Source organism: Malania oleifera, chromosome 11 (genome assembly GCF_029873635.1).
Source record: "Malania oleifera isolate guangnan ecotype guangnan chromosome 11, ASM2987363v1, whole genome shotgun sequence".
NCBI classification, from domain to species: domain Eukaryota; kingdom Viridiplantae; phylum Streptophyta; class Magnoliopsida; order Santalales; family Ximeniaceae; genus Malania; species Malania oleifera.
Genome location: NC_080427.1, coordinates 75,503,220 through 75,511,347, shown reverse-complemented (window position 1 = coordinate 75,511,347; position 8,128 = coordinate 75,503,220). Strand labels below are relative to the sequence as shown.

Genomic DNA, 8,128 nt, shown 5'->3' with positions numbered 1-8,128 from the left:
AAACAAGCCAAATAGAGGAAACTACAAAATAGGAAACAAACTAATAGAGATATCAGAATTTTCTAGAATCTCTTTATTCCTAAATTTAATGGGGGTAAGGCTTGCCGACATCCACCTCTCCCAAACCCCACTCAAAGTGGGAGCCTTGTGCACTGGGTACAACCTTTCTTTATTCCTAAATTAATGTAGTCACTAATAATAAAATCAAAATTGCTGCAGCAGTATCTTTGAAAATCAGGGATCGGGTTTCCACACATAATAACCAGATTCCTGTTTTACAAAAACCAGATTTCCTACGGATCCATTTCATGGTATGGCTGCTATTTTCTGCTTTTTGTTTTTGTTTCTGTACAGTGAAGAAACAGGTCATAAAAGCACGTTTGGTATCCATCAGTTTCCTGTTTCTGTTCTTGGTTTTTAGCTGTTTGCGAAAAAACTGAAAATTAGATTTTACGTTTTTCAATAGTTTTGGTAACCTAATGCCAGAATATTTTTTTATCCCGAATTATCTTTTTTGAATATTTAATTCATTTTACACAAACTTTAATTAAAATTTAAATAAAATGTACAAATTTAAAATATAATTAAATAAAGATATCAAAAAATTCAAAAAATTAATAATAAAAACCATTTACAAAACATTTTTACTACTTTTCAATTGGCATGAAAAATGAATTTCAAAATATAATAGTTAAGGAGAATAATTATAATAAATTTTATTTTATTACAATATTTATAGTTTTTATTAGTCATACTTCTGTTATTTAATTATATATTTTTAATGATTAGTTTATTCAATGACTAAAATGAGCATTTGCTTAATCAAGTTTTTAATTTATTTTAGTTTTAGAAATGCTAACCAGACAGGTTTTTTATTTTCGTTTTCATAATTTTTGACATTGATACTAAACAGCCCCTAATTTAACCATATACGCTGCAAACAGACAGCTTATATTCTACAGTAACCAGAAGCACAGCTTCAATTATAACCAAACAAGGAAAAGAAGAGCAGGGTAAAATATTTGCGAGCCAGAAAGGGAAGTGCCAAATGTAGAAATGAATGGCAAGAGAGAAAAAAATTACCAATTCCAACTCATAACCAATTCAGAAGCAAATATCAAGAGAATCCATCAGATTATCCACAAGCATAATAATATTTTTTCCAACAAACTTGTCCTCCAAATAAGGTCCTTAAACAGCCAAAACAAAATGCTTCTGCATCCACTACTAAATGGAAGGAAACTGACCCAAAAAATTATAAATTTGATGCTCTGCTGGTTAAAATCAGAATTAGAGGGCAGTCTGAAATATAAGAAAGAGAAGGAAAAGAAGATCAGAAAAATTTTTTACTTTTTAAGAGGTGATGAAAGAGTAGGCAGGTGAAGGAGAAGGCTGTGAAAGCAAGTTCCAACAAGGAAAGCAGGACGCTCTGAATGGGATGGATGATATGTGCATTAGATATGGGGCTGAGCTCAAGTCAAAGATTGCAGTGGAACTGACGCTAGAAGACATCCTGCCAAGGGCGCATGTACCTATTGCTCAGGCAGTCGGGTGTGCTGATGCTGCAATGGTGGCTATGGTTTTGGATGATGGTCCAGCTGGAGTTGAGGCGGCTAGGTTTACGTTAGAGGATGAGGAAGATTAATAATCTGTGCTGGGCCAATTGGTTATTGTATTGGACCTGGGCAAGTTAATGGGAAAAAGGAGGGGCCCATAATTTGCAGGGCCTTATTTCAGATGGCCAGTCTAAGGAAAAGGACAATTGGGCCATTGATAAGGGGTAGGCCCAAGGTTTTCAGGGCCCTATTTTGGATAGCCAGCCTAAGGGAAAGGAGGATTGGCCCAATAATAATGGGCAGACCCAAGATGCCCAATTTTCAAGCCCCAACATGCAGGCAGAGAATATACAAAAGAAGAATTGTCACCCATCTGTAAACAAAGGCAAAATCTCTCTCCAGTTCCCCAAGATTCAAATTGAACAAATCATGTCATCAAGCAAGTACAGGAAACTGGCAGCTCAATTTCGGAAAAGTTTCTTGACAACAATAAGGAAATAAAAGAAAATGTTAAAGTGGTTGAAGATTCTGGTTTCGCAGAGGGGCAAGAGGATGTTGCAGAAAAGGTTTATAAAGGTGATGGTATTTTGAGTAGGTTATCTGATGCCTCAAACATTAAGGCAAAGGGATCTAAGGGTCCCAAGGTTTATACTCATCAGAAGTTTGAGCAGACAGGTGCAGGAATGAAAAAATTGTTCTTAGATAAGAGAAAGCACTTTGGTGAGGTCATGCCAAATATTTTAAAGAGGAATCAGGAAAGAGAGTTAGGTATTGTGGAAGACATAAATGCTAAGAAAAAAGGGGAAATTCATGTGATGGGGTTAGCAAAGGACATGAAATAATGGAATGGGGGATTTATCAGATCATAAAAATGATGGTCTAAGTGAGTTTGATTGTGGCGAGGGTTTATTGTTGGATGAAATTAGGGAACAATGTGGATATGTTTCTGATTCCAGTGATGTTTTAGGGGACTTATCATATGTACATCCATCCTCTTTGGAAGGACTGGAAGGGGTCTTTATATTTGAAAATGATGATTTGGTTACTGAGATGCAGCGCAAGGATGGTATTTTACCAACACCAGTGGAGGAGAATCCAAGGAAGGATTTAGAAGTTTAAGATCTCATGGATAAATTGGATTTAAAGTTTTTTGATCCTGAGGAAATGAAGTGTGTTTTGACGGGTGTAAAAATAGAGCTAAAAAAGGTCAAAGAGAGTTGGTTAACTCAAAATGTATGGTGAATTATGAAGGAAAATGATTGAAGATTTTTATTTTCATCATTTTTTTCATTTCATATTATTTTTATGGGGTGGACTTCTTGTCCTCTTTCGTTGTAATTTATCTTTCTCTGTCCTCCACCAGATTTGGACAAGCCCACACTTCACCAAGTAGTCCAAAAAAGTGTATTCCACAAGCCCCATGCAAATGGAGAGTGTAGAATGAGATGCATCCTCAGAGCTATATTCCCACACATGACACACACATTGAGAGACAAAGCTATTAAAGGCCTCCTACTCACCAGCAGAATATTGGTTAGAATCCAGCCAAACAAACACCTTTATCTTAGAAAGAACCTTAGCCTCCGATAGTGTTTGTATCAGGAAGAACTTCTGCGTCAAGTGTGGTTAACTCCACCTTGGCCGGTAACCTGTTTGAGGTTCCGTTTGTCAGGCAATGCTTCTCTTAGGTCAGCTTTGTGGCAGGTCAACCTCTTGGATATTACACCTCTAGGCCTTTGTTTGCTCTATCGCAACATATTCTGGTGTGGTGGACAGCAGAGCAGGTATCACCTTGGTTCGCTTTTGACAGGTACACAACACTAGGTGATGCCGTTGTCAGTAGAGAGGAAAAACCATACAGCCTTAAAGGTGAGAAAAGAAGGATGTACACAAATAGTCCCCCAATGAACCCAAAGATTGAACTTTACCATCACTCTTACCAGAAATATGGCAATCCTCCAGCACAATGAGCAAAGAAAACAGCTCCTCCACCTCACTCACTATCATTAAAATCCCTTCTAAAATGAATGTACGAAGAAAAGAAATCCCTCTCGAGATAAGAAATGAGGAAATCAAATTATTGTGGTGAGAAGAATATATAATCAAGCAAAGGAACACAATAACCCCCCCCCCCCCCAAATGACTCAAACATCTCCCCAAAACCTGAATACAATTACTCCCCAATTGAAAGTTTTTCAAAGGAAGAAAACAAGAGTAAACCAATGAAATAAACCACCAAGTACTCTTAGAAGAACTTCTTAAGCCCAAATTATCATTCCACCAATTATCTTATATGCTATATTCACTTTTTATTACATTGTGCAAAAGGGAATTCACCTCCAAGGGGAACAGCCAAAACCGTTTAGCCAAAATGAAGTGTTTTAAGACACCAAATTACCAAGACCCAAACCTCTTTCCTTAGATCTACACGCCACCTCCCACTTAATCAAATAATCTCTCCTGTCCCATACATGTGACCAAATACATCAGGAACCCATGAATGAAGAAGAGGCAAAGTATTGCTGTCTACTAAGACTTCAAGTTTCAATTAAATTTGTAACTATACTCCTGTTTTTTGCTCTTATCTATTACTCAATAAAACTTTTTCTATCCAAAAATAAAAAAAATAAAAATAAAATATTAAAAAAAAAAATTCAAATTTCAAGCATTGCATTTGAACACCTTCCCAAATATATAAAAAAATAAATATAAAATATAAAAAAAAAAAACATTCCAATTTCAAGCATTGCATTTGAACACCTTCCCAAATATACTCTGTATATTTGACAAAATCCCACTATATGACAAAATATCAACTACCCCATCTAGACAACTATCTGACAAGCTGCTTGTCACATGACCCTGGAATCCAACAGAACCACTAGCCTCCACTTCTCCACTACTCTATTTCATAATTATGTATCCAACAGAATCCCATCAGCCCAGCGTCCTCGACTCTATCCTCCTTTGTAATTCCTCTCTCTCCCCCCTCCAAGCCCCTTTATCATAATAGGGAAAAAAAAAAGGAGAGAAACAAAAAAGGAATCAAGCCCTTCAGCCTATGCGAAAAAATCTTGTCTGCTCAGTGTCTCCAACAAAGGTCTACCCATGATCCAGCTTCTTGTCGAACATCACATATTAATTACAACCCCCCCCCCCAAAAAAAATACACAATAATCCTACTACTAATTAACTAAACACACAAAGTAAACTAATTAACTGAACATGACAATCCCTTAATCTAATTCTTCTGAAATAGTCTCCAACAAGGGTCTGCCCATGGTCTGGCTTCTTATCCTACATGAGACTTTTTCACATTTTCCATCCCCACTTTGTCATTACTAGAACTCATACCATCTCAATCCCCACCCAGATCAGCCGCATCATTAACCTCCATCAATCCTTGCAGCCCCTGCTCTAGGCCCACAAGAGCTGCCACTTGCACTAAAAACTCTTACCAGTGAAGATGCAACATGGGTTTGTGTCTCCTACACCTGCATGCTTCACCAAAAATGAGATCCACTATAACCCTCTCTTTTCCACAGCATGAGTCTCAGCTACACTCCCAATTTGCTAAGATATTTGCTAGGCTGGGGTATACTCACGTGAACACCCTTTTTACTTGTACAATGGCCCCTGAACTCCATTGGACAGCTACATGGGCCTGCAAAGAAGAAGCATTCCCATTCTTGCGCAGACAAGTCCCCTTGCATGTTAGATAACTTAATCCTGACCTGAATACCTTTCACTGTCTATAGATTGCAAATGGGTAAAATCTCCTTATAAGCCACAAATTATTTCCCAACAACAGGGCCAAGTTGACTGTAATATTAAGGATCCCTGGCCTAACTTATTAGAACCCCACAACTCTCTCATATGCACATGCAATCACCCCCTTCCCCTCACCTAATATCCCAAAACCTCCTTACCACCAGCCGTTGTGGCTCCAACACTCACCAATTAGGAATCTCCACAGTTCCTGTATACTCCATCCACTCCTCATTGCCTCTGAACTACCGGATATCGCCTCCTTCCAGCTCCAACAATCATGAGTCCCTGAAGGATGAGCCACATCTTTGCTCAACTTCTCTGAACCCACAATCGCCTGCAACACCTGCAGGAACTCACAATTGATTAATCCTTGCTGCTCAATCATAAACCCAACTCTAGAAAATTGCCCTCCTGATTTGATTTAAACGCCATCCAATTTGTGTTCTGAGGAATTTTTTGAAAGGAATGATTTGGTCTAAGATCAAAAAAAAATGAAGGCAAACACTCATCTATCATTTTAACAAATGGTAGTGTTTATCCACTGGCTGTGATTCTAAGGCTTCTCCTCCCATCAAACAAAGTCCCCTATCCCAATCCTTTTGAAATGCATTCAATGTGCGTGCACCAATTTGCAGAAGTTCTCACCAGTACCAATTCTTAAAATAATCCATCAAAGCTAATAAAAAAACATAAGAGAGAGCAAGCACAAGGACAAGAGCAAAAAAAAGTCCTCTCATGTTAATTAGATTATTACTTCCAAGTTTTACCCCAGCATACAAAGCTAATGACTAAAAGGTTAGAAACTTAAAATTTAGAATTCAAGTACTTAAAAGTTAGAACATGAAAATTAGGAGGGGGGAAACATGACATAGAGTAACTCAAAATATAAGAACTTGGCACAAACATTAGAAATACACAACACAAATAAGCTGGAAAAGAAACCTCTTTGATCAATACAAGCAATAATGATAAGTTCAAAGCATATTATTCTTATTTAAGGCTCCAAGATTACCTTCCCAAAGTCATCATCAAGTAGCGGATTCAAGAATAATGGCTTTGGTTTTGTATGAGGGGCACTAAAGTATATGTTTGTAATTATTATAGCCTCCAATGAGTTTTAGCTAAAATATCTACTTTAGAGACACGCAAGAATTAAAAATGAAAAGGTTCCATTAATTAGAGTCGAAAGTATAACATGATGAGTACAACATCTAGAAAATGTATATTGCCAAAAGATAAGAATGGAGAAGTACACATGAGACAATGAGCATCCTATGAATCCATTTCTAAAGGGAATTTTACCGAAACTTAACAAATATAATTATCAAAATATTCTCAAGAACAAGAAAGTACACGAGAAAGAGAATGCACACTCAGAACCCATTTTTCAAGGAAAAAAAATTTACATAAGATTAACAAACAATTATTAAAAATTTTCACGAATGAAAAAGTGCACAACAAGGTGGGTGCACGGAATCCATTTCTCAAGGGGAAATTGCACAAACAAAGCAAAATAAGCATATTTCAGAAAACTATGACAAGAATAAATTTAAAGAAATCGGAAAAGGTAGAAATTTCAGAAGAAACATAAAATAGTATAATCCAGAACCAAATTTGGAACAAAAAGAAATCGTGTTTTGGGGGTGGGTGTGTAGGGAGGGTGTTACCTGCAGACAGCAATTGAAGGCAGAGTCGCAGAAACTTAAAACGTTCCAAACACTTCTAATTTCTAATGGACTCAGCACTACCAACTTCCAGCAGGGTAACCACAATAATGAAGAAAAAGTAAAAAATGACCTCTTCAAGACCTTAAATTGAACTCTTCAATGACAATATTTGACACTATCCTAACAGCGAAAATTGAACTCGAGACACATCAAACTAGAAAGGCTGAAAGAATATCTTCAGCATTCAGCTAGCAAGACAGTGGGGCAAAAAAAAAAAAAACACTTAATAGCATTCTATTCATTATTCGCTTCAGAGTCTAATATTAAAATTTGAGTCTTGCAAATTTCACAACCAAATGAATGAAATGATTCAAATTTGAAAAAATATAAATAACTAGGCCCGTACCAGAATTATCATAATCTAAGAACTTTGATTGCAGCAACCTGCTGCATTCTGTTCCGTATTCTATTCTGAGAGAGAGAGAGAGAGAGAGAGAGAGCTACCTGACTACCAAAGCGCCGGGGGTGGGGGTGCCGGGACTGCTGGCTGCCTTCCAAATCTGCAGTCGACACTGAACAGGACTCGGCTGAGCAAAGGAGAGAGATTAGGTTAGGCCGCGTCGGTTTGACATGGAGTGTAAAATGAGTGAAACCACTTGGGAGTTATTCAAAAGTCAACTTACCTCGATTCTATTTCAATTCAAATATTTAAGAACAACTCGATGTTTGCTATTGATGATAGTATTTGAGTTGAATTTTGAATTTAATTCAAAGAAAATGTATTAAATAAAAAATAAAAAATTGGTGAAATAATCAAGATGTCAAACAGCAGTGAGATAGAGACTCTAATATAAAATTTTGCAAATTTGCATAAATACATAAAACTTTGAAAAGTGTATAGAAATGAGAAAAAGGCAAAAAAAATTATTAATGAACTAGACATAGTGCTTATAATAATTTAGATGCTAGGCTAGGTACGAAAAAAATGGAAAAAGACATGAAATAGTTAGAGCTAGAAAAAAAAAAGTATAACGATTTATGTAATGTAAAATCTATGAAGAATTATAATGATAATGTTTTGGTAAAAGAAAAGGACTTAAAAGGAATATGATGCAATTACTTTAATAAGTTGTT

General features: G+C 36.5%; 1 protein-coding gene across 18 annotated transcripts in view; it reads right to left on the bottom strand.

Annotated features, from left to right (window-relative positions):
• Window positions 1–7,840, bottom strand: part of LOC131168066 (elongation factor Ts, mitochondrial) — an 87,120-nt gene extending 79,280 nt beyond the window's left edge. For 7 of the 18 annotated variants that reach the window (XM_058127245.1, XM_058127248.1, XM_058127247.1 and 4 more), the window contains exon 1: window positions 7,499–7,675. The gene's annotated coding sequence lies outside the window, so the exon portion shown is untranslated. Of the gene's footprint in view, window positions 1–7,498 lie in introns of all 18 variants that reach the window. The other 11 variants (XM_058127254.1, XM_058127250.1, XM_058127253.1 and 8 more) reach the window with 6 other exon arrangements.
• Between the last annotated feature and the right edge of the window lie 288 nt (window positions 7,841–8,128).